Genomic DNA, 26,647 nt, shown 5'->3' on the forward strand with positions numbered 1-26,647 from the left:
AAAATAAAATAAAATAAACAGAAACGTGGCCAGTTTGTCCTCGTTATGGACCCAAGAATAAACGTCTCAAGCAATGTTCTAACTATGGCCTCCGCAAAAGGCATCAGATGCTCGTGTCTCGCGTGAAAAGCCAGTAACCTCTGAAACCCCTCGCCAATTACTGTACACTCATCTGAGAGCCTGTTAAGAGTCACCCTTGTCCCCACTATCCTTCCAGCAGACACCACAGCTGCAGCTAGAGGAACACACCCCTTTCTGCGGAATAGCCAGATTCCATAAATGCCACCCTTTCTTCTCATTCCCCTCCAAGAACAGGGGGCGTCCCACAATGGAAAGAATATTTCATTCACACTCTGCCTAAAGAGCAATTTTTCCATAGAGAAATTGGATAGTTAAAATTCTCAACCAGATGAGGGGCCTATTCATGACAATCTCAAATCACAAATGACAAAGCTGTATTCTGTATCATACATTTTTTGAATCACAAAGCCATCTATCTATAAGCTTAACCCTTCATTTCCTGAGAGCATTTTTGATACCATCACCTATTACACTATAATGGATATATGTGATAAACTTCTGCCAATAGAAGTTTGTTAAAGAATACAAAATTATAATTACTACATACTAATGCCAACATCATGTTGGCAACAGAACGGAATTTTAAATAACAGTTGCCCTGTGGGAACATAATCTAAATCACTTGGAAATTATTCCTTGAGTCTTTATCCAGTAATCTATACATACTGCAGAGCTAGGGCTGTAAACCCTGGGAGCAAAGTAGCTCGAGCAAGATCAGAAACTGGTAGTTTCTGTAAAGAACCGTTGTAGTTCTCCTGTTAATTAAAAAAAAAAAAAGGTTTATTTTCCTTTGCTGACACTCAGAATTTAGAAAAGTCTTTTGAAAGACTTAAGCTACTTCAGTTAAACTGGGGGTAACCAAGGAAATATTTTGCTCATGCTTGGGCTAGAGCTTTAAACGTGCAAGTGTGGCAAAGGCAGCAACTCTGATAATCAATGAGGATGACAAAGCTCAGGAAGCCCAGGCTAGGCACGGTCAGCTAACCTGTCACCAACTGCTGGGTTCCCTCTTAGCGCAAAAACTCTGGTCTCTGCCTACTAAGTAACAAACACAGCTCCAAGAGTTCACTTCACTACCATACATATAGAGACAGACTTGGAAGGCACAGGGAAGATAGAAGGATAGAGAAAGAGAGGAGTTGCTAATTTAACAAAAAGGAGCCCTTCCTAACCTACGAGAATTCATCATTTATATTTAGTTAAAAATAAATAAATAAGAAAACCAACAATCAGGCATTTCTGCAGTACTGTGTTTCCTATTAGTTTTAATACAACCTCAAGATAATTACCCCTAGACTGTCAGTGTCTTTAATAATAAGAGTGAGTAAGTGACTTTCTAAACTTAGGAAACCTATGAATCTGATTTCCTCAAAGGTTTATAGAGCAATTAGAGGCCAATGCTTGTTAAGTGGAAAGTAATTTCTTGGTTTTGCACATAGCCCGGCACGAAAAGAAGTATCTTGGGCAACCTTCCACGGCAATCAGCATGGAAGCAGAGAGATTTTCCTTTCCTTTCCTGGTGGTGAAGTTATAGAAGAGCCGCTGCTGCGCCAAGCTACAAATCTTCTCAAGAGAACTTCTGGTATCTCATCACCACCAGGGCCAGGAACCACCAGCATGGTTATCAGGCAAAAGCCAAGGCATTCCTCTGAGAGGCTGTGCTCCAGTAAGAGGCAAGGAAGCACGGATGCTGACCGAGGACACGTCCAGCATTCAGAGGACAGCAAGTAACTGAATTTATCACCACAGGAAGCACATCATGAAACAATTCAAGGTCTGTTGGTCTATATTAAAAGAACCATGCTGCCCTCTAAAAACTGCTTAATTTTTACAGAGACCTGCTATCAACATTAAGGTCAGCTTTTTTACAATAGTTTTTTGCCTACTCTCTGACGATCTGAGCTTCAATGCTTTGTTGAAGCATTTACTAGGCATCAAAATCACAAATGCAGCTCACTCCCTATGCTGTATTTATGTCCAATCTCTCTGGCCTGCGAATGCCCTTTGAGGGTGGTCAAGGACAAATGGCATTAAAGCCTATTATTCGGCTTTTCATGTAAGAAGGCTTAATGTGTCAGCTGCATTTTAATCTAAGGATTATACACTTACCCTCAAAAAATTTCTTTTAGAAACATCAATAGGGATCTTTTTTTTTAAGGAGTCTTATTTTTTATCACAAAGCCAAATTATTATAAATTTAGTGGTATTTTATATCTGAAATAAAAGTGTTTAAGGAAGAAAAAGAGGCAGCTGCTGCAGTGTTAACAAGAAAGTCAAGTTCTCTGTTGAAACACGCTAAATACATATCATGTCTTAAAAATAAAAGAATGTCAGCTAAGGCTCGCCACTGCAGGTATGTGTCTGACCACACATCAAATCTACAAATCCTGCCCTGCGTTTATTTTTTAAGATTTCTATGTTGACTTCCAGTTAAAGACAGTGGATAAACACACATATTTAGCTCCCCTCCCTCCAAAAACCCCAGAATAACAATTAAGGCTTTTTAAAGGACCTAAATCTACAAGGACAAAGACAACAGGAGAGATTAAAATTTTAAACTTTTTAACACTGGAAATCAAACAGACCTAGCAGACCCAAAGAAGCCGTAGCTTCCAATTTGTGAAGTCCCATTCTTAAACAGGAACAGACATTCAAGGATCATCAGACACATAAATAAAGTATCTAACATGAAACAAACAAACAAATAGTATTTAAATAAAAAGGAACTTGAAAATTATGTAGAAAAAGAAAGCTTTAAAAAGGAAAAAAAAAGTATCGGGCCTGACGAGTGGCTCAGTTGGTTAAGAGCTTGCCCAAGAGTGCAAGCTCTGAGCAACAGGGTCACCGGTTCGATTCCCACATGGGCCAGTGACGCTGCGCCCGAGCAGAGCTGCCATTGAGCTGCCAACAGGTGGCAGGATGGCTCAGCTGGTGAGAGCACATACTCTTAACAACAAGGTTGCCAGTTTGAATGATGGGCTATGTCCACCTGCAACTAAAGACTGAACTTGGCACCTTGAGTTGAGCTGCGACCAGGGTGACTCAGGGGATAGAGTGTGCGCTCTTAACAACAAGGCTGCTGGTTTGACTCCCACATGGGATGGTGACTACACCCACCCGCAACTAAGACTGAACTTGGTACCTTGAGCTGAGCAGTGCGACTGGACTTGGAGCTGAGCTTGCTGCGCCCTCCACAACTAAGATTGAAGGACAACAACTTGGCTGTTCCCCTTCCCCAATTCCCCAACACTGTTCCCCTCCCCCAATTCCCCAAGAAAATCTTTAAAAAATAAAAAAAAGAAAATATTCTAACAGTTTAAAAACAGAGGTGGAAAATAGGAGAGAAGAAAAAAATATGGGATGAGGGAAATGAAAGCCAATACAGGAGTAAGATGAAAGAAACCACCCAAAATGGTGTTTAAGGCACAGTCCATGTCAAACTGCGGTGCACAGCAGGCCTGGAGAGGAAGTAGTCTAGACTCAGGCAGGGCATTAGGGTCCGGGGCAGATTTTGTGAAGAAGATAAAATTGGCAAAATACCTAAACGTTTTAAGATATTGGGAGGAGATTCACGTGGAATGGTGTTTGTGGCTAAATTAGTGATGGCTGTATACATTTTAAAAAACAAGACAATTATTAAATCCAAGAAAAACAAAATTTCTGTGAGGGAAAGTTAATCAAACTACTATATAGCATATCTGAATCCTGTTTATACAGTATAAGATGAACACTAAATAAGAAATTGGGGAAAGCGGTAGAACAGCAAAAAGGGAACAAGAGACTGTGTGGAATTACATAACCCTTAAAAATTAAGCTTATATAACTTGAATAAAGACAAAAACTAAACTTAAAAAAGAGCTGAGTATGACTGACAATTTACACTTCGAATTTCATTAGTATACTACCTGACCACTCACAAAATACTTGCACACGCGTCTAATCATTTCACTTTTACCAAATTGCAAGTTAGGTTACCCCTTTATGCAGAAGAGGGAACCACCTAAGGGAAATTAAGTTTCTTGATCAATGTGACACAGAACAAGAAAGTGGCAGAGGCAGGACTAGAAACAGTGTGGCACACACAGGGCGGGGCTTAAGATTTACAATATAGTTGATATTGATGGTGTGGATGGGAGTCTCCATGTGGACATGAGCCACATCAAATTCAGGAGCTCAGGGGTTCTCAAGCCTGAGTGTGCATAAGAATCACCCAGAATTCCACTTACATGAGGTATCTAAAGTAGTCGAATTCATACACGCAGAAAGTAGACTGGTGGTCGCCAGGGGCGAGGCGACAGGGAAAGGGAAAGTTGTGGTTCAATGAGTATACAGCTTCCATTCTGCAAGATGAAAAGTTCTAGGGATCTGTTTTGCAACAATGTGAATACACTTAACATTACTGAACCATAAACTCAAAAAGGGTGAAGACAATAAATTTAATGTTATGTGTTTTTTCAATTAAAAAGAACAATCCCCGAGGGGAGCTTATTAAAACACTGACTGTTAGACGTCTCCTGCAGAGTTTCAGTTCAGTAGGTTTGGATGGAGCCCAAGAAGTTTTCCTTCTAAAAAGTTACCAACTGGGCCGGCCGAGTGGCGCGATGGTTAAGAACTGGCTTGGGACGCCAGAGGGCCCTGGTTCAGATCCCACATATGAGGGCCAGTGAAGCAGCGTCCTCCACAACTAGACTGAAGAACAAAAGGACAGCAACTTGTCTGTTCCCCTTCCCCCAATTCCCCAATAAAAAAAATTAAAAAAAAAAAAGTTACCAAGTGACGCTGACGCCGCTGCACCAAGGGACGCGTTTTAAGAACCACTACTCTAGTTCAAAGGTCCTCAATCCTAAAAGCATAGGACCTTCCCCAGAGACCCTAGAACAGGTAAATAAGCACACAGGGGAGGCAGGAGGGGGGTCTGTTTCTGGACACGGAGTGCTGTTTGAAAGCCCTCAGGATGATTCCAATATACAGGCAGTTTGGGAGCCCCTGGCCTGGACACCGGCCCACCCCAGCTGGCAGGACCATGTATGTGAGTGCTATGACCGGCCTGTGGCCACTCAGCCACATCCTGGTGGTGCCTCAGCTTTGTCATCTATAAAATAATGGTCATAGAGTTGTTGACAATATTAAATAGGACAATCAACAAAAGAACTCAGGATAGTGCTCATCACAAAGTGATAATAATGTTATTACTTTTGTTGCTGACATTACAAGAAATAAGGTTGACCCTGTTTTTCCAGCTATAAAATGGGGTCAGGTTAAAGACAGTGAAGAAACTATTAATATTCAATCCCAGAGTACTCAGGAAGGCAGAAAGCTCCCAAGGAGCTAAGAATAAAGTAAGTGGGATTACATCTAAGAACCTATTAACGATTCCCACAAGCACCTGGCAAACCAAGGGTCCTTTCGACAGGATTAGTGGCTAATCCCTTTACTCTCTGAATAGGTGTTGTTATTTAGAATATAAATATTGTAAAATCAGGTGTTGGAATCAATACTCCGAACACTATCACCTTCATCTAAAGAAACAATACAATGTGGTGTGTTCAGACGCAGAAGATAATGTAAGACTCAGGGCTGAAATTCCTGAAGATATCTACGTGGTAAATGATTTCTTATCAAAAGAAATGGAAAATGAAGACAAAGGCACAGTTCAGATAGGTTTGTTCATTCAAGAAATAGCTGAGTGCCTCCCACATGCCAGGCACAGTTGTAGCGGGGGAGGGTGCGTCACTGCTGGGCAGAGCTTTTCATGCAGGGAAGCGGGTGGGTCTGGAGATGAAGCAAGCTTTGGAAACACTGAATAGCGCCGTTTTTTCCTCAAAATCACTCCAGGGAGAGCCCAAATGTGGTTTCTGCAAAGTTTTTCCTTCCGTGCATAGCTGCATATTTTGGGGGGTGCATATCATGGATCACCACCAGTGATACTTTAAGTTTCCAGTGTCTTGAGTCCACAGTAAGTACAAAGAAACCATTGTCTTCGTCTTCAGAAAGCAGCATGGCCCTCCTTACATGTCTGGGTCATGCCCAAGTCTGAGTCCCCAGGGCAGGCCTCCTTCATTGTCACTGGAATGATTTCCACACAAAACATTCTTAACATTGTGGGAAAATGATTTTTAATGAGGAAAAGGGTGTCTATTTCTAGACAGAGTTGGCTCGAGGCCTTGAAAGCAGCATTCTGGGGTGGTCCAAGCCTCTCTCTGTCAGAAACTACATTCTCACACCATCCCGATAGGTTCAAACCACCTCCTGACCCCAAAAATCTTCAGTTCCTCTAAAGCTCAGAATACTGGATCTGATTAAACAATCGGCAAACATTTCCCAAGTGAGTGCCAACCCCGGGTATGGCTGACAGTTCCGAACATGTGCCCGCCAGGGTGGAACGATGCCAGTGTGAATTCCTTCACACGAATGTTGCCTAAATATACCTGGGGGCACTCTGTACAGGAAGCTAAAAATCCACTTGCAAGTATAAGATATAGGCAATGCTGCCCTCTGTACACTTGGGTACTTCCAAACAGCAGGCCTACCTGTAGGAGGTTTTTTCCTCTCTACTTCTTCGATTTATTATTAATCCAAATGCTCCACAGTCATTACATAAAGGCAAGTGTGGGGACAGGGAAGAAGTCGGGAAATCCCACCCTTACGGACCCTGTGACTCTGGGCTTTAGCATCCCTGGCTGTGCAGTGATGAGGACACTCTGCTGGCAGGGCTGCTTGAAAGATGAATGGCAATAACAAGGGCTCGAGAGACTAGCACGCATCAGTCATTAAGTGCACTGTAATTATCCACTAATTTAATCCTTCTGGAACCCTGTAAGGTAGATACCTTTATCCCCATTGCACAGCTGAGGCAGCTGGGGCACAGGGACGTTAAATAATTTGTCAGAATCTTATGTGGCTACTAACTGAACCCATGCACTCTAGCTCCAGGATCCATGTTCTTAATCACTTCTTTATCTCACCTCCCTGATGCTTCTTTCAGGTCAAACAAGAGGCTACACCTGAAAATGCTTTGCAAACCATAAGGATACATCCATTTTTAAAATTTTTTTTATTATTATTTATTACACTTACTATTATTATTTTGCCTCCCAGCATCCACTGACCCTCTAGGTAACTGCCCTGATTCACTTCAGGAGGGAACCATTCCCCACTGCCATCAATCAATGCTTTATCTTCAGCTGAATATGTGCTGACCTCAGGCGCTAGGGGTGAAGCAACATGAAACGGGCACTCCAGTCAGGACAGGCCAATGTCCCTGGCCACAGTGACCGGTCCAGTGCTAGGCACAAGACCAGGAATGTTGTTTGTGCAGCATCTCAGGTGGTCAGCACAGTGAGGTGAGACTGCAGCTGCTTGAGGTCTCCACTGGCAGCCCAAGAACATGCAGCCAAGAAGCTCCTCATGACAGCATGTGGACCCCCAATCAAGCCCTTCCTGAAGTCAGCTCCATTTTCTAGACTTACAATTACCTAAGCTGATATACTTTTTCACCTAAGATAGTTTGAAATTGGGTTTTTTGTAACTTGCAGCCAAGAGAATCATCGTAATACTCTTTCTGACACATTCTGTTCTATCAAGCTATATTCACCTGCGTCTCAGTACCTTCCCCTCCATGTAATAAAACTTGAGAGACTGCGAAAGTAAATTTTTATTAGTAGCCATGACAAATTAAACACTCATGAGGATGCAGTTCTTGACAAAAGGACTCCATATTACACAGAACAAAAGATCCAGTTTTCCTAATGTCACAGATCAAGTGATTTGGCCTATCATCAAATTTGTTTCAGAAACTTTCTTTTTAACCAAAGCAGTTAAGCCCGCAGTTTCCAGCTTTGTAAGGAAAATAACTGTGGTATTTATTTTCTTTCAATCCTCTCAAGTCTCATTTTTCATTTACTCCTAAATCCAAACCACTATAAAAAAATTTACTAAAATGAAGAACAGAACTAAATTTTAAAAAACATTTTAAACACAAGCAGCAGAAAGTATGAATGGATATATGTCATTTCTCATAGAGACAAACTAAATCTGAACTTTATTTATCAATTTTGAAAACACACACACACACAAAAAAAAAACCTCATGATTGAGTTTTAACAACATTCATTAAACTATTCATTGCACCAGCTGATATTTCTTCTCTGTCATTCCTTCAGACAAATCCTCACATGAGTCTTGGATTTCACAGGAGAGCACTGTTGGTCACCCAGATCACTACCTCAAAAGGTGGCAAGGAGAATTCCATATGATGTCAGATGGCTCTTAAAACAATGTATAAACATTACCAAGACTTCATGCCTTTTCACATCTTCAAATTATTACACACAACTAAATAACTGTAACTATAACATCCAGACGAATGTTCAATCTCATTTCCTAAAAGACCTCTTGGGCTGAAAGAAGGAAATGAAGCCATTTTGGCTTATGATGAATACTGAGCTAAGTCAACTGTGTTTCCTTTTTATCTGTCTGAAGGACAAACTGGGGGTGGTGAAGGGGCAGTCACTCATATAGCCCGAGTATCCACCCATAAAACATATGAGCATACATGAAAATGCTGAGTTAAAATGACGTTAGAAACCACTTCTATGTTCATTATAAGGCCCTCCATAGCCTCCTACTAAGAAGAAACAAACTTTTATGACCTCAAGTAAGCAAAGAATAAGCCTACCAACAAAGATTCATCTGTTATACTACATTTAAAACTTTATTACCTTGTGTGCTATTCTTTCTGCTGAGGTATATTATTTATTATTAAAGTAGCCTAAAATTGGGAGTCCACTTGGCTTGCTTTGGTAAGCACTTGAAAGCTCACAGCCCTACCCATATATGCTACCTTCCAAACTATCTGGTGTTACCTCATGTAAACAGTAGGACCTTTAAACAAACACAGTCATTTCTATGTATGCCATGTTTCATACTCCTTATAACTGAAGTAACCATTAGATTATGTAGGATAAGTGTCGATCATATTTCTAAAATTAATAAATATAACCAATACGTCAGTTTAAAATTGCGGATTTGGTAATTCTATTTCCATATTATGGAAATACACAGTCCTAGAGAAAACACAGTCCTAGAATGAAACCTGACGTTCACAGGAGCCACTTATAAATTCCTCAAGGGCAAGAACCAGGTCCGCCTAGCACGCTTTTATGTCCGACATACAACAGGCACTCTGTAAGTATCTGTGGAATAAATAAAGATATTAACACTAAAATTAATGTGCTTAGACTATTTCATGACTACAGAAGTTATTATTACTATGTCCTTGCTTTTATAAAGTAAAGCAAGAGTTGGCAAAGTTTTTTATAAAGGGCTAGATGGTAATTATTTTAGGGATTGTGGGTACTGTTGCAACTACTCAACCCTGGTCTCTTTCACAACCAAACGACTCTTCTGTTACAGCACAAAAGTGGACATAGACAATATATAAACAAATGAGCATGACTGTGTTTGAATAAAATTTTATTTGTATAAACATCCATAATCCATAAAAACCATAAAAAATCCAAATCCCATGGGAACCACTTTCTTACAATGAACACTCTTTTCCCTAAAAGTTGGAAATTGGTGAACTTGCTAAATTCTGCCAGACACGTCTTGTCAGGTCAAAAATTGGGCAGAGCATATATATATACTCATTTTCTTCAGTGCCCATGACTCCTTACTGAGCAACCCCCAGCTAATTTCCGTCATGCTGCCAGCCTGGCCCATGCAAGCCTTTGAGCTTACTTCCTGAAATCTACAGTACACCTGATTTCCAAGGATGTGGCCCACATCCACACCTGTGTATCTATAACCACAACACAGACTCCTCAAGAGCAAGCCCATGATTTTCAATTATTTGCCCTTCATCTAACACTTAATATCAACACCTAATGAACTTTAAATATTCACTGATTGCCTATGGTTTGATAGATTCTGCACAGTCTCCTTGGAGGGGCTGCAAAAAAGTAATAATGGCAGAAAAGAGGACAGAAACACCATGTGCCAGCAGGGACATGCTGAGTCACAGGAAAAGCAGCAGGAATCACTACATGGCTGAAAAATCACACACATATCTCCCAGCTGTGAGCTGTGTCTCAATCTTCTCTCTGCTGCCTGGATTCCTCCTTCATATCACAGCAGAAGTTGGGCAGAGGTTGGACAACTGGGACTACCTCCACTGTAAGCGTAATGAGGATAAAGCCTTATTTAAACTTCATTTCTGCCACAGGGTGCTCTGGGTGGGTGAACACAAAAAAATTACCTGCATCTAATAGAATGAATACACCGTTGTATCGTCACACGATGGAATGCTCGACAGCAATGAAAATGAACAGTCTCTAACTATATGCAACAATATGGAGGAATCTCTCCAATACATCATTGAATGAGAAAAGCCAGACACAAAAGAGTACAATCTGTATTATATCACTCAGAGAGAGAGAGAGAGAGAGAGAGAGAGAGAGAGAGAGGAGAGAGAGAGAACGTATTCATGCTGCTAGAAACCAAGAGAGTAGTCACCATGGAGCAGGGCAGTCAGTGTCTAGTGGCCAGGAAGCAAGAGGCTGTGGTTGTAACTTTCTGTTTCTTGATCTGGGTGCTGGTTACACGGATGAGTTCAGTTTGTAAAATTATTTTGAGCTGTACACTTACGTGTATTTTTTGTATGTATGTTCTATTTCAGTAAAAAGTAAAAAAATCATTACCCCATATCTAAGTGGCCCAAAGCCAGAAAGCCAGTTAAAGGCCCCGCACAGAGCCCCATACGCCTTCCCTTGGACCATCCTTCAAGCTTTTTGCCTCATGTGGAGCCCCACCCCCTCCTCCTCATGTTTTCAAAGCATTACCAGACAGAGGCCAAAGAGCAAAAAGAAAAAAAAAACAGATCATTCTGAGGTATCGATAGTTCCAGTTACAGCTCCTTCAGTGTCGGTGTCTAGAAGAAACTTGACTGCTGTCCCTAACTTTTTGTTCTACATCAGAAACAAGAATGTAAGAAACCTCCGCTGCCCCAAATGGTTCATGTAAATAGACTTCTTTTAAAATAATGCTCTAAAGGGACAGGCTTAGTTTATAAACATCTATGAAGAAATGCCTAAGCATATCTAAATACTCAGGGCCCACCCGAGGAAGATACCATAGATAAAATGGAACTGAAATTAGAATGCAGACCAGTTAGCTACCCTGCAAGAACCGCAGTTACAATAACTGATTGTGTAATTGGCCATGATGTATAATAATCTACAATTACAATCATAGCTGAACATATCTTTAAGATTTTTGGTCAAGTTTCAATTCAGGTAGTCAAATTATGGGCTGAGAATCATTTTGAATCACTCTAATGTTGACTTTAATATAGTACCCTGAATTTGACATTACCACTCATATTCTTTACACATTCTCCTAATAAATTCAGGTTAAAAAAATCAATTAAGACTTTTAATCACATTAGATCACAGAGATTGATCTACTTGTGAATGCTGATCAGGAAGAAGGCAAGAGCAGTAATCAGATCGACTGACCTAACAATAAACATCAGCCACAATGGGGCAGATGGGCAGATTACACGGAATAGAGCAAGCACAGTTAATCCTTCTTACACAGGGCCCGCATATGGTGCAAACTCCAATCTTTTACACTCAGATATTTCTCACATCAATCAAATTCATATTGCATATTTGTCCATTAAATAAAACACTGTTTAAAGATTTTTTTTTAATCTGACTTTCTTTACATCAGCTATGAAGGGAGTGTAAATTTAAATTACACCTTTTAATACAAAATTATTGCATTTAATTAAATGATTAAACTATGCATTGCAGTTTATGAATGTTCTAAAATGCCTCTCAGAGAAAAAAAGCCTTATTTTTAAGAGCTGCATCCCCAAAAACTTCGGATAAAATGTCATGATGTCTGTAACTAACTTGCACATGTTTCAGCACAAAAATATACAAACTTACACACACACACACACACACACACACACACACACACACACACACAATCTGGCAAAATGCCAACAACTAGTAAATGTAGGTAGTTGGATGCACAGGAATTCACTGCACATTCTTTTAACTCTCCAGAATGTTTGAAAATTTTTATATTAAAAAGTTGCACAGAAACCTTTACTCACCTTTCACGTAGATGGCCGTCTGCTTTCTCCTAATCAAAAACGAATGGCTACATCCGCCCAGGGGCCCATTCAGGGGTCATTCATGCTGCCCTCACCCTGCAAGAATGGGCAAAACAACATGTCATCACCAAGGGTTTTTATTAAGTTAATGCTATTTCACTTGAGAAAATGTTCTCAACATGTGACAAGACTCTAGATTAAAATATTGCTGTAACTATTTGTTTTTTAAGCAAGGAAAAAAGTGAAAAGAGAAAAAATAAATCCCATCACATATTGAATGTGGGGAACAACTGTTAGCCTCACCCACCCTGGGAACTTCCGGGACAAAGGAATTCCTCAGTAAGTTCCTTTTAATTCACATCAGTTTCAGGGCAGTGAGTAGCCCAAACTTCCACTCAAAGTGCAGCTTCAAGGACCTGAGCATCCCTCTGCCTGGATTCCTGAGACCATACCTAGAAGACATCCAGGTACACTCTCAGAACCACACCAGAACTGCTGATCCTCTGAAGTCCTTTCAGCAAAGGTATTCAGACCCGATCTACTAACAGCGGTTCTGTGGCCTAAATGTCCTACTGCGGCCGCCTCCACCCCACCTTACACTTTGGCATTATCAATTCTGTTTGATTCTCCCACAATCCCGTGAGGTAAGCAGTTCACTGATTCCATTTTCCAGAGGGGGCAGCTGAGTGCCAGAGGTGATGTATCAGAAAACACCAGAGATGAAACTCCAACTCAGGTCTTCTGACCCCCAACTCAGGGCGTGTCTCGCCATACAGGCCATCGCCACGCCTCCCTAGCCCCCCCTAGCTCTCCTGAAAACCAGTCTCAGAGCAAAATGGCCAACAACACATTCACACACCATTGGGGGAGCAGGGGTGCGCTATAGTGTGTTCCCTGAGAGTATATAGTATTCTCAATAGTACCATTAATACTATAATTATGATTAGCAATTACTATAGTTACTACTGGTAATTATACTTACCTTTTCAACACAATAACTCTTAACATATTTGTGACATTATATATAAATACACACACACACACACACACACACACACACTTTTTTTTTTCCTCCCTTTTTTCTCAAGAGAGCACACTGTTGGCCAAGGGAAATAAAACCAACATCACATGGCATCCCTGATGATTTTATCTTTGCCACAACAAAAGGGAATTATCATTTGCTTTTGAGGATTTTTCCATTCTTTTTTTTTTTTTTTTTAAGCTGAGCCATCCTGCTACCTGTTGGCAGCTCAGTGGCTGCTCAGCTCGGGCTGGACTCGAACCACTGTTGCTCAGAGCTCAAACTCTTGAGTGAGCTCTTAACCAACTGAGCCACTCGGCCGGCCCTTCCATTCATTTTCATAAAATGCAAAATACAATAGACTATAATGGCAGACACCACTCCACCAGTAAAGATGGAAGCAGCATAAAAAAAAAAAAAAACCTACAGCTGGGGAGAATGTAGTGTCCCTATATAATGACCTAAAGTGGCCCTTCATCTAGGAGTCACCAAAATTCCGCAAGCACAGAGCTGTAGAGGTATCAGTGTCTAAGCTGTGAAGGTGCTGGGACACAAAAGCCTGAGGAAAGCTGGTTAGGGACCCCCTGCACCAGGCTTTCAGTCCTGTCTCCTCCATCAGTAGCATGATTAAAAATCCAGAGAACCTCTCCAAGCTGCCTCCTCACCTGGAGGCTGGAACACCTGTTCACAAGGACATTGCAACCCAAGGAGATAGGATGTGATTCAATGCCTCACAAACTGGAGCACTGAGACCCCAAGAACACTCACCAAGAGGTTATGCCAAGAGTTACACCAAACCAAGGAAAAAATATGATGTACCTTTGGGAACATTAATCTTACTCAAAGGTTTTGGAGAAGATAAGCAAATGAATCAGTAATGCATAACCCGATAATAATAAGTCAAATATGCATTGTGGAGTAGAATGCAATTATTGCATGAATTTTTTAGCTAAAACTCCTATCCTTACTTGTCTAGCTCATTTCCAGCTACACCCTTACATGTGGGGGGAGTGAGGGATGGACTCTCCATTTTCATTCAAGATGATCTTGAGAGAATATGTGAAGTTGGTAGGGATTTTATATCACAGTGAGCCCAGGAAGCTACTGATGGCCCTTGGTCTGGAGAATTCTCTTCAAAATCAGGAATGCCAGATTTCTGCCAGATCTAGGTCAGGTAGACTGATCTAGGCACACATAATCCCATGTCTGTCCCACACATCCTGGTGGATTACTGAAGTTCCTAGCTTCACTGTCCTCCCCACCAGCTTCACGGCCCCAGTCACACTTCTGTCAGGCAGGCTCGTGCCACTCAGTTACCTAGTTTCCACCACTGCCTTTTCTTCAACCCCATACTGATTGGTAACACATTCAGTGCCTACAGTTTTCATTTCAATGGATGCCTGCATCATCACTAAAGAAAAATAAGCTTAGCGATTTAGTTTGTCTCTAAAATATCTGTATTGTGAAATATATTAAAAAGTGCATAACCGCGGTAGCCAGCCTCCAAGATGGCCCCCAATGATCCCTGCCTCCAATATTCATGCTTTTATGTAGTCCCTTCCCACAGTGAACGGGGCTGGCATGAATTGTATAACCACTATGATACTGGGGAAGCAGTGGAGTGAGATCTGTTCTAGGTCAAAGAGCAGCTTCCCTCTCACTCTGCCTTGGGAGAGAAGCCATGTCATGAGGACGTCCACTCAAGGGCTCTAAAGACAAGCTCACTTGTAAGGAACTGAGGCCCTCCTGCAACAGCCAAGGGAGAAACTTCTTAGAAGCAGATACTCCACCCTTCAGGGGGTGGCTGCTGCTTCAGTTGCTATCTTGACTGCACTACCATGCGAGACCCCAAGTTAAAACCACCCAGCTAAGCTGCTCCTGATTTCCTTCCCTACACAGAAACTGTATGAGATCATGAATGTTTATCAGTGTTTTAGCTGCGAAGTGTTGAGATAACTTGTTATTCAGTGATAAATATAACAACATCAGATTAAAGAATAATAACATAAATCCCGTGTACCTAATACCCAATTGAGAGTGTTGGGTTTTTGGGGGGTAGAGGGAGGCCTGAGTGCCCCTTCCTAATTACCTCTCCCCCTCCATTCTCCAAATCCCTCCTCCCTGCACAGATAACCACCAGCCTGAATTCTAAATTAATTATTCCTTTGCTCCTCTTTATGGTTTTTTTACATATGTATTCTCAATATATTGTTGCAGTTTGCCTGCTTTTAAGTCTAATACAAATGAAACCAACTGTATGTATTCTTTTAAGACTTGCCTCTTAAGATTTTGAGATTCATGCCTGTTGACTCACGACAGATTTTTCACCACTGTACAGTTCTCATTGTATGAACATATCCACAATTTATCACCCTATTCTACTGTTGAGGGTCATCTACAGATTTTTCAGGTTTTTGCTACTTGGCATAATGCTGCCATTTACATTCTAGTGCTCATCCCCAGGAGGATCCGCAAGTTTTTCCAAGGCACATACCTAGCAGAGGAGAGCGGGGCTGGGGTTTACACATGTTCACTCTCCTAAGGAATGCTAAACTGGTTTCCAAAGTGGTTGTGTACAACTGACTCTTTAGTGGCTTTTCCAGTCTCTCTCCAAATAAGAGGCACGCTTGTTTTGCTAATTACCAGAAAAGCTTTCAACCCACAAAAGGGAAAGCTTTTCCTATTTGCAGCATCACTACTGCAAATAAATAGTACTCCAAAGTAGTGACCCAGGCAGCTGGGACGTATTAGTCACAGGGCATCAGTACAGACTTCAGAATAATGATGCAGACCCAGTCAGCACCACACTCTGCCCACAGGGAGAAGTCAGATTGGATTTCTAAACCAACATTAAATTCACCGACTTTTCCTCCTGACAGACTCACATCCACAGTCCCATCTTACTGATGTCACCTCAAAGAGAAAAAAAATTAACTTGCATGCAGCCCAGCCAAATTTGAGATTAAAGCAGGAGAGGCAAATCATTACAATGAAATCGTATTTTAGGTTGTTGTTTTTGGCTTTTGATTTTTTTTAACAGAGAGCTGGTTATGTTTTTCTACACTTTCACCTATGAGATAAGATTATTTACTATACCTTATTTTATATGTAGTAATTATACAAAAAAAACTTACGTATTCTCTATACAAAAAGACGTTCTTTTTAGATTTAGTTAATGGATTTCTCAAGTGGCAACAGTACTCTTTATAATTTATCTGTATTTTGCATAAAAACATAATATCAAACATTGCTGTTGGCATTAAATACAAAAATGAGAAATTCTTTCCATTTGAGCAGGAAGTAGAGAATAAATGTTACTGTAAATTTCAAGGAGGCTCATATCATGTCACTGAAAAAAACAATGGCACCAGATGACCAAAATAAAGTCATTTCAACATTATTTGTCTCTTTATTTGTCTCTTTACAATTGTTTATCCCTACGAGATAGAAATTATTATTACACCCTTTTTACAGATGGAGGAAACTGAAGCACAGAAGACAATTAAGTTGTGTACAATCACACAGCTGATAAGGGTAAAACAAGGATTTGAACCCAGCCGGTTAATTCCAGAATCCAAATTCTTAACACTCTTCTGGGCAGCTTCTTCAGCCCCCCAAGGCCAGCCAGGAGCCCCTGCAATGGTGACGATAATAGCGGCTACCAGTTACTAGGCATATACAAGTGTGCCAAGCACTTGCTAAGTGCTCTATTGCATTATTTCTAATCCTCCCACATCTCTACCAGGCATGTATTATTCCCATTTTATAATTGAAAAAACTTAGGCACTGAGAGTTTAAGTAACTTGACCAAAATCACATAGGCAATAAAAAAAATTGTGGAGAGGGCTGGCCGAGTGGTGCGATGGTTAAGAGCTAGCTTGGGATGCCAGAGGGCCCCGGTTCGGATCCCACATGTGAGGGCCAGTGACACTGCCCTCCACAAAAAAAAAAAAAAAAAAAAAAAAAAAATTGTGGAGATATCACTGTAACCTTGCCTCTGACTTCAAAGCTCATGTTCTTTCTACAATGGGCATTTGGGACAAAATAGAACTACCTAGTCCCAGGACCTGTGGTAGGCAAGTTTGACCTCAGCTCCTAGAAAAGCCCCCATAAAGGAAACAGGTGCCATATTGGGAGAAGGTGTGCTGGCCTTCTTGGTGAGCTGTGGGCAGCAGCTGCCACACCTCAAGGGCAGACAGACTCGGGTGGAACGGCACCAATCAGAGCAGCAGGCACTGTCAGAAAACCAGGGCCCGACACCAGTTCCTTATGGGGTTACACTGGGCAGGTCAATGGCCTCTCCATACAATGCATTCATCTGCAAAATGGGGCTTACTTTTATTTCAAAGGGCAGTTGTGAGGATTAAAGAGAATGGCACATAAAAGGGACCTGGCACAGGGCAGGCATCAGGTACATGCTTAACAACTAAAGAAGTAAACACATGCTCTAGTTATCTAATAGGGAAAAGCAAGAAGCCAATCTTAACAATATCCTTGCTTCCACAAGCAAAGCCTCACATACTCCATGATGGATGACTTGACGGTTTGTAAAAGGTCATCTTCGTATCATGACTTTTTAATATTATGATTTCTGCTTTCCATCCTACCTTAAACAGGATAACCTTGCCAACTAGCTCAACCCTTTAAGATATTAGTAAAAGTTAAACATTCTTTATATAACCATGGGTGCTAGAATGGACTCGAAGTAAAACATTGGGCTCATTTAATTTTTCTGTTACTGACTTCAGAAAATCTTAAGCACTCATTTCAAATAGCAACATCTCTTCAAAGCATTTCCCACTTCCTGGTAATCATCTCAAATTATCTGGCCAATAACAGAACAACGTGATTAAATGACTAGTAAATGACAAAAAGAATTTCAGCAACACTACACACACTACTGCAATGAAGACAAGATTCCTCCATAGTACCCTTTTTGCCATATCTAAGATTAGGTATGTAAAGGATGAAATGTGAATTTAGAAACAGAACACTCAGGTTAGCTGCCAGCAAGCTCCACGGTAACTGGTCCTTTTTGCATGTCGGCGAGGGATGAGGGAGCAGGAGTAACTTCAGCACTGTGGATCTGCTTTGCAAAATTGATCCAAATAATACAATCAATCAGTGATCTACACAGAGGAAACAGAAACACATTCCTAAAATGAAAAAGGCTGAATCTTCTGTTGGTTTTACTATTCGATCCGAAGTGGAGTAGGAGACCCACCAAAGGCCAATTTTCCAGAGGGAGCTAGCCAGTGAGGGGCAGAAGCAGACTCAGTACAGTATGAGGTTATCTGAGGACAACAGAAGCAGCCACAGCTAATGGTTTCACAGTATATACCACAGGCCAGACCTGCTGAGTACGTTCCCTACATTCTTCTTTAAAACCCTCACTCAATAACCCTGACAGAAAATACTGTAATACAGGGCCGGCCAAGTGGCCCTGTTGGTTAAGAGCTCGCTCAAGAGTGCAAGCTCTGAGCAACATGGTCATCGGTTTGATTCCCAGCCTGAGCTGAGCTGCTGCTGAGCTGCCAATAGGTGGCAGGGTGGCTCAGCTAAAATAAAAAAGAAAAAGAAAAAAGGAAAATACTGTAATATAGATCCCTATTTAGCAGATAAGCAAATTGACTCAGAGATTAAATGACTTGCCCAAACGAGTAAATGTCTTGCCCAAAGTCACAGAACTAGTAAATGAGTATAATAACTGGCTCTTGGCATATGGTAGACACTCAATAAATATCTGTTGAATATGGGGTCTTTATTTCTCCTCCATAAAAACAGAAAACACTACTTATCTCCTGAGAATTTTGTAAGGGTAAAATAAGATTATGTATATAAAGTTCCTAGCTCAGTGCCTTGACCACAAGAATATACTCTGGTACACTGGCAACTACATTGATATAAAAAGGTAGGCACGGGGCTGGCCAAGTGGCTCAGTTGGTTAAGAGTTAGCTTAAGAGCGCGAGTTCTGAGCAATAGGACTGCCAGTTCGATTCCCACATGGGCCAGTGACGCTGTGCCAGAGCTGAGCTGCTGCTGAGCTGCCAAAAGGCAACAGGATGGCTCAGCTGGTGAGAGCACGTGCTCCTAACAACAAGACTGACTGTTCAATGGTGGGCTAAACCTGCCCACAACTAAAACTGAATTCAGCACCTTGAGCTGAGCTGCCACCTGGATGGCTCAGTGGATAGAGCATGCGATCTTAACAAGAAGGCTGCTGGTTCAACTCCCGCATGGGATAGTGGCTACACCCACCCACAACTAAGATTGAACACAGCATCTTGAGCTTAGAGGCCATGAGCTGCCGCCGGGAAGCCAGATGGCAACTGGCGCCCTCCACAACGAAGATTGAAGAACAACAACTTGGCCGGTCCCCTTTCCCAGTTCCCCAACACTGTTCCCCTCCCCAATTCCCCAATTTAAATAAATAAAATAGAAAGCTAGGCACAATAGCCATCTGGAATAGGGTTATGATAATGAAAATGGGTATAACACAGATCATAACGGATAGAAGATGTACAGACATCTATAATAGGCAGAAGAACAGCAAGCACATGAAAAGATGTTCAACATCATTAATCTTTAGGGAAATTAAAATTAAAATCACAATGATATACCATTTCACACCTATCAGAATGGATAAAATTTAAAAATTGGTAAAATCAAATGATGACAAAGATGCAGAGCAACTAGGACTCTCACACACTGCTGGCAGGAATGCAACGGGTGAATGAGCAAACAAACTGTGGTACATCATACAATGGAATACCACTTAGTAATAAAAAACGGACAAATTATAGATACACACAACATGAATGAAAGAATGCAAATAAAAGAAGGTATCTCAAAAAGGTATAGTACAGCGCTCACTTCAGCAGCACATATACTAAAATTGGAGTGATACAAGAAGATTATAAGAATGACCTGCAAATTCATGACGCATTCCATATTTTCTTAAGAAAACGAGTATAAGCGCATATAATCCCACTTATATGATATTCTGGAAAAGGTAAAACAACAGAGAAAAGATCAATTCTGCCAGGAGTTTGGGGTGGGGGAGGGTTTGACTACAAAGAGGCAGCACCATGAAGAGTCAGTGTGTGAGAAGAAGTCAACACAGAAGGTCAACAACCTTGGTTTCTAGACCGAGTTCTCCAAATGATGATTGTGTGAAATTACACAAGATATATCACCCCACTGAGCCTTAGTTTACCTATTTCTAAAACTAGACAATGATGATCTTGAGGGCCCTTCCTCACTACAAACATTCTAAGGTCAATTTGTTTTTAAGCAATGGAGTCTGCGAAGACAGCAGAACAAATAAGTAGAAATACCCTGATATAGAAAAATAGCTATGCATGCACACAAATGCCATCAGGGAACAAAAGTGAAAACCACTGACGTGTATGGATGATAGAGTGATGATGGAAGTAGCCAATAGCAGGGAAAAAGACAGGAGGAGACTCACAATAACACTTCCTTACATTATAGAAGTCAAGGAAACAGAGGTTTCATTGAGGCAGGGGGCAGATGGCTGAAATAACTCAAACAGCAAATGCTGAAGGAGCTGACATGAATGAGGACTGATAAAGCAAGAAGACTACCATATGACCCAGCAATTCCACTTCTGGGTATTTATCCTAAGAAAGCCACAATACTTATTCAAAAAGTCATAAGCATTTCTATGTTCACTGCAGCATTATTTACAATAGCCCAGATATGGAAGCAACCTTAGTGTCCATCGATATACAAATGGATAAAAACAGATGTGGTACATATATACAAGGGAATAGTACTGAGCCATAAAAAAGAATGAAATCTTACCATCTGTGACAACATGGATGGGCCTAAAAAGTATTATGCTAAATGAAATAAGTCAGATGGACAAAGACAAATACCATATGATTTCACCTATATGGGAACTCTAAAAAAATAAACGAAACAGAAATAAACTCATAGACACAGAGAACAAACTGATGGCTGCCAGATGCGGGGGAGGGGGAATGGCTAAAAAAGGGGAAGGGATTAAGAAGTACAAATTAGCAGTTACCTAAGCGATCATGACGATGTAAAGTACAGCATAGGAAATATAGTCAATAATATTGTAATAACTATATATGGTGTCAGGTGGGTACCAGACTTATAAGGGTGATCATTTCGTAAGTTATGTAAATGTCTCATCACTATCTTATACACCTGAAACTAACATAATATTGTATGTCAACTGTAACTGAAAAAAAATTTTTTTAGACAGACAATATTATACAGGTATTTCAGAAACCAACAGAGTGAGTGACTGCCAAAAAAGTAACAAAAATAATACCACCAAAACGTGCATGCTGTCTAAATATATCTTGGTTGTGTCCGAATTGCTTTGCCCTTGCATTTTCAATCTCACTGCCTTCATCTTTGCTGTTAGAAGCCTACACTTTAATAAAACATATAGGCGAAGTTTCCTGCAACAGCCTACCTCAGAGGCTGCAATTTTCAAAATTTAGAAATTCCTGGAAATTAAGAATATGACTGTTGAGTTCTGGTGAGCCATTTATGCAAAGACTCCAGAATTCTAGAATGGAAAACATCGTTTCATTTTTAAAGGATTTAATAGACTTAAACAATACACCTTAAGAAGGACTAAGATTTTATTGCTGTCACCTTATTAGTTTGCAAAGCAGGAAAACAGCATGAAGTCAATATTCCCAAACTGACCAACTGAAATGTGACAAATCCTTCACCTCTGTTCAAAGCGGGCCCCAGAACACCAATTAATGGACCTTAGTTCTTTCAGCCAAATCGACACAGTGAGACATACCACTCTGAGCACTAAACCAGAACTGAAGGGAGATAAGGGAAATTAACATTTAAAAAGTATACCTGTGTGGACCCTGAGAAAGAAAATACCTACCAAGAATGAATCCTGGTGGCTAACTGGGCTCAAATTTAAAAGCAGAGCCTAACAGCATTCCTAAACTCAGGAGCCTCTCATGCAACCCGCACTTCAGGGAAACTGAACTGAACTGAACTGCCTACCTGCGCTGTGTTCCTGCCATCTGGACCAGCCCTTATAAAAGAGTTCCTGCAACTGTATTTCAACCAATAGGACTGAGGCTTTCCCCATCTAATCAGAGCTACATAATTATATCCCCATCAGCATCATCACCAACCAATCAGAGCAGCTCCATTCTGACCAATCATGACAATGCCTTTTGGACCAATCCAACTGTGAGGATATGGAGTTTCATTTGCATGAAGACGGGCCAATCAGGGACCAGGGGCAGGGCCTTCTCTCAGTATAAGTCAGCTCCCCTCTTGCTGAGGGAGCACATTTTCCCTTTCCACCAAAGACTAAGGACTACATTTCCCCAGCTGGAACAAAAACACCAAAGACAATACACCAAAGGTGTCTTGCTGGACCAGAGTGGAGAAAAACAGTGGAGCAGAGCAGAGTCTAGCCAGACAGGGAACTCACCCAAAGCCTACCTTGCCCCAGGGTCACCTCACCCCAAGGCGCCTCACAGCCATTCTGTTCCATAGCCGTGCTGCTTCCTAATGGAGCTGTACCACTATTGAGCTGTTCCACAGACATGCTGTATCACAGTTAGGCTGTTTGACTGAATGCAGTTTCCTTCTTCACTGCACCCCGAATTGGGGATTCCTGTTAGCATTAAATTGGCGCCAACGACCACTGATTAACACCCGCAAGCAAAGCTAATATGCAGAAAACTTCCAATACCTCTTCTTCTGCCAATTTTCTTTTTTGATGATTAAATGTGAAAACATCAACCTGTTATAACCTGGTTCTGCCTGTTATAAAAGAGAGAAAGAGCAGACGACTTCAGCTCAAAGCCTGGTCTCTTCACCATTAACAACTCATTCACTTTGGGCAAATGTCTTCACTCCTTATCTTCCTTTCTACATCTATAAAAGGGAGATAATCATGTGTTCTCATCTAGCGCTCAGGCTATCAGTGCCCCATGCTGGATGAGATCATGTCTGTGGAGGCACTTAAGGAGAATACAAATAAAATGACATATACAAGATGCCATTACTGCTACTGGGGGGGGGGGAATATATTTCAAACACATATAATCATATCCCAACTGCCTCTTTGCCTCTTTCAAGTCAACCATATGCTTCTCTTCCATCACAGCTGGGCTGTTGAGCAGATGCTGGAATGGATACAGAGAGAAAGGTGGTGAGAAAGGATGTGTCTGTCCTCTTGGTTTGGGGTTGATAAAAAAAAAGTCATTTCCTATCCATTTATAGCCTACTGATCTTTTTTGAGAGCCTCCTATGTGTCAGACACCATACTAGGCACTAAACAAGCTCTCAAGCGTATTCACTCTGGAAACAGCTAAGCAGCCAGTCACAACCCAGTGCGCTTGGTGGAATTACTGAGGCAAAAGCGGGGGAAACACTCAACCCAGACTGCTGGGTGGGTCAGGGCGGCCAGGCGCCGCACAGAGGAGGAGATGCTTGAATTGAGTCTTGAAAGACGAGAATAGATCCGATGAGTGAAGCAGGGGAAAGGTATTCTAAGTGGGCAGAAGCCGTGGAAGGGAAAGGGAAGATGAGAGGGATGACAGCGACAAGCGATGGAAACTCATGTGTTCAACGGAGACGCTCAGGCTTTCTCCTGGGGGCAACAGGAACCACGGACACATTTAAGTGGGGACTAACAGGATCAGCCTTGCGGTTTAGAAAGAGAACTGTGACAGCAGCTGGGAGAACAGGATGAAGACAGGCCAGAAATGGATAGCTAAGTAGAAATCCAGTTAGGAAGTAATAAGGGCTTAAGAACATGAATGCAAGAAACAATAAAGAGGTAAAATGACCTTGCTTTGGTGACTGGAAGGATACAGGGTAGAAGAAAAGGAGCTGTGGATGACTCCCTGGTTCTGTCTTGATGACTGAGAAAAAGGTGGTCATTTTATAAGATACTAGAAAAATGCAGATTCGGCAGGTAAGGTGAGTTCACTTTGACTGAGTTACTTTGTACATGGCTTCATGTATATGAGGACATCTATACATTTGTGACCAACCAAAAACAATCCCATTTCTCATCATTTAGCTGCCTATTTTGAATTCTCAAAGGCAACAGGGCTTCTTAAAACAGAATAGAATATCTAGGCAAGAGCTCAATTCCCTGCTTAACTTCTCGGTAGCCAAGTGAAAATGGCCTGCACGTCAGAGAGGATAAGTGGCTTACCCCAGGCCACACAGCCAAACAAAGAAGGAATTCAACTTTAATCCAGGATGGTATGTTTCCAGAAAATCAGCTTTTCATCTACTGTAGTATGCTACACTGCTCCAATTAAGGGCCTATGACTATTACTTATATGTAATGTCTATATGTATTAAGAGCTCAGTAGTCTTGGTCTCTGGCCATTTATTGTTCTTTTGTGACTCCCTTCTGATAACAGAGTCCCAGCTACCCTGAACTATACCCAGCTATCTTTAATCCCTGGAAACACTGTTCCCGCAGCTGAGCTCTGGCTCAACTGTCCTGGCACCATCCGAGCCCTGCCCCATGTCTGCTTCCATTCCAATGGCTATGTCTGGCAAGCAGTCACACTGGCTCTGCCAATGCAGGGAGAATATTCTGGTTTCTATAGAGGCTATTTCCGAATTCATTTGTACTACCTTATATTATGGCTGACCCCATCAAGACACTTCTCCCTCTTCAATCCCTTGCTATCTGTAATAGTATTACCTCTGGTGAAACGGGAGGGGAAGGCCACTGGAGCTGGAGAAGGCTACACAGTGTTTATCTGGAGCCTGCCACTCGCCAAGCACTGTCCTAAGCATGAGAGAACAGTGAACCAGACAGCAAGGTCTCCAAATTTACAGTCCAGTGAAGAGGGGATAGTTGTTTTTAAAAAAATTATATATATATATATATATATATATATATGGAAAACAAAACACATCAAACACACAAAATATCTGATAAATTTGGGGGCTGGTTAGATATGTTCATTATATTAGTCTCTATATTTTTCTATATGTTGAAAATATTTTCAAAATAAAAATGAGAAAAAATAAATGTGAAGCTTCTACTCCCTGGGAAAAGGACTCGCTAGTCAAACTGATTCTATTTGTAAAGGTTCTAGAGAGAGAAAATCTTATTGGAATATGTTTTGTTTTTAACATCATACTTCACAGCTGAAAAAGCAATCAGGAGAAAAGATGGAAATGCACTAATTTAGACAACATAAATTCAATCAAAAAATAAAACGAGGTTCTTGGTCAATCTAGGCTTTCCTCATCTCTCTCCATAGCCTCTGTAATGGTAAAGGATAAAAGAAAATAACAAGGGGCCGGCCGAGTGGCTCAGTTGGTTAAGAGCACGAGTTCTGAGCAACAGGGTAGCCGGTTTGATTCTCACATGGGCCAGTGAGCTGCGCCCAACCTAAGCTGCCGCTGAGCTGCCAACAGATGGCAGGATGGCTCAGCTGGTGAGAGCACATGCTCCTAACAACAAGGCTGCTAGCTCAACTCCTGCATGGGATGGTGACTACACCCACCCACAACTAAGATTGAACACAGCACCTTGAGCTGAGCTGCCATGAGCTGCGAATGGCGGTGGGATGGTTCAGTCGTTAGAGCAGTGCACTCTTAGCAATAAGGTTGCCAGTTGGACTCCTGCATGGGATGGTGGGCTGCACCCATCCACAACTAAAGTTGAACACTGCACCTTAAGCTGAGCAGCGAGTTGCTTACGGGAAGCCAGATGGTGACTGGATTTGGAGCTGAGCTAGCTGCTCCCTCCACAACTAAGACTGAAGGACAACAACTTGGCTATTCCCCCTCCCCAACTCCCCAATAAAATCTTAAAAAGAAAGGAAGGGAGGGAGGGAGGAAATAACAAAAAAATAACCACTTTCTAATACAGTGTGGCCTCAGGAGAGGAAGCTCCAGTAATAACCATCACCGTGCACTTTACACCTACAGTGTGCTGTGGGCTTACAGACATGATCACTTAACAAAACTGTAAGATGAGCATTACTATCCCCATTTTAGAACATTAAGATTCAAACAACTCAAGCAATGTGATCAACATCCAATTGCCAGTGATTGGCAGAGCGAGGCACCCAAACCCACCTCTGCCAAGAGTCAAAAGTTTTGGTTTTATTTGCATTCCACCATGATATAAGCTTTTCAATATCTGATATTCCCACTCTCATTTTTCATAAACTGCTGAGCTCCTCAAATGAGCGAATCTGATAAAGAAAATCACCAGGCAGTTCAGTAACACACACATTACACACACCAAAAAAAAATTCAAGAAATCAGTCTTGAGATATCACAAACAGCACCTCCAAATGTTAACTCAAAGCAATAAAGAAAACTGAGGGCCGGCCGAGTGGCGCAATGGTTAAGAACTGGCTTGGGACGCCAGAGGGCCCCGGTTC

At 41.5% G+C, this 26,647-nt stretch overlaps 1 protein-coding gene across 5 annotated transcripts in view; it reads right to left on the minus strand.

The window, feature by feature from the left end:
• SGMS1 (sphingomyelin synthase 1) overlaps nucleotides 1-26,647 on the minus strand; it is a 268,383-nt gene that overhangs the window by 223,174 nt on the left and 18,562 nt on the right. For all 5 annotated transcript variants that reach the window (XM_019651501.1, XM_019651504.1, XM_019651498.1 and 2 more), the window contains exon 2: nucleotides 12,209-12,304. The gene's annotated coding sequence lies outside the window, so the exon portion shown is untranslated. The remainder of the gene's footprint in view (nucleotides 1-12,208; nucleotides 12,305-26,647) is intronic.

This window comes from Hipposideros armiger, unplaced genomic scaffold (assembly GCF_001890085.2).
Source record: "Hipposideros armiger isolate ML-2016 unplaced genomic scaffold, ASM189008v1 scaffold_161, whole genome shotgun sequence".
Classification (NCBI taxonomy): Eukaryota; Metazoa; Chordata; class Mammalia; order Chiroptera; family Hipposideridae; genus Hipposideros; species Hipposideros armiger.